Source organism: Aplysia californica, unplaced genomic scaffold (assembly GCF_000002075.1).
Source record: "Aplysia californica isolate F4 #8 unplaced genomic scaffold, AplCal3.0 scaffold00419, whole genome shotgun sequence".
Taxonomy (NCBI): Eukaryota; Metazoa; Mollusca; class Gastropoda; order Aplysiida; family Aplysiidae; genus Aplysia; species Aplysia californica.
Genome location: NW_004797689.1, coordinates 423330 through 424767, shown reverse-complemented (window position 1 = coordinate 424767; position 1438 = coordinate 423330).

Genomic DNA, 1438 nt, shown 5'->3' with positions numbered 1-1438 from the left:
AGCATCATTATAATAATGACAATTCTACCCCTCCTCCTCCTCCTCCTCCTACAACAACCACTACTACTACCACCACTACTACTACCACCACTACTACTACCACCACTACTACTACCACTACCAATACTACTACTCCAACAACTCCTCCTCCTCCTCCTCCTCCTCCTACTCCTACTACTACTACTACTACTACTACTACTACCCACTTTTTGGGGGCCCTATCAATACAATTTATATCAAAACAGAAAGCGGGCTTCCGACCCCGCCAGTCAGGGTCAACCCGAGCTGAGAGGGTAGAACATCCCAGCAGAAAGAACATGATGCTCGGTAAGAATTCTCTTCGCTCTGGAATCGAACTCTTGGGTCTCCTGCGTGTGACAGCGAAACGGCCAACCGCTACACCACAGACTCCAGTGCTGGTATTTGCCAATTTGGTCGATTACCTTTTTTCTTTTCTGGGCTACAACAGCACAACTGACATGTCTCAGAACACACAATACCTTTCCTTCGTAGGCAGTTCAGTACCTTAAGAGCCTCACGGTTTGGTTTAGTTTTGTTGATTTGTTTGTGCTAAGCCAGACAAAATAATCTTAAAAGCACGTGTTTTTACGCCCCCATTTTTATGAAACTATAGGCCTGTCGCCTGGCAGTACTACATGCTTTAGAATAAAAAATGAAATCATCTGGAAAGTACGCATAATATGTTTGAACACAGAAACGTTATTTTTAGAGACATGACGAGCTCGTCATGTCCAGTCCACACCCGATAGGACAATAACCTAAAGAACCACCAACACACGTCACAGATTCTCATGTCAAACATGTTGTGTTGGAGCCTGACACCGGGATCAGCCACAGCGAAGTGAAACATGTGACACCCGCAGCGCTAACCAAACGTTGTACACGACACTGATAAGCAGCCCACATAGACGACTCCCGCTTAACATCGGAAACGTTTCATCAAAATTCTCTCTGTTTCTGCCCACGTTCCTGTCCGGGATTTATTTCTAATATATACATATGAGTTTTTAAGGTATTCGCAATACAAATAGGTCATACGAGAATTCAAAGTTAGAGATGTTACTAGAGAGTAAAATGCAAATAATAGACAGGGACGAAAGACATTGGATAGGAAAGAAGGAGCAAACCACAATAGAGTACCCATCAACTACCAACAACCCTGCGTCGACAGGTGAGCTCGAAAAAAACTTGACCGTAGACATAGCAATATGGAGCAAAGACGCAGCCAGAACTAGAATAAAAGCTCGGAGCAAAAAAAATAATTGTTTTTCAAATAAACAAATAAATGATATATAATAATATCATTTCACAGAAGAAAAAAAGATTTGTCGATTTGTCGCTACCCCAGCGCTCAAAAGAGATACACTCAAAGTTGTTCGTTTCTTTCCTTCTTTTTGAGGGGGGGGGGGGGGGGGGA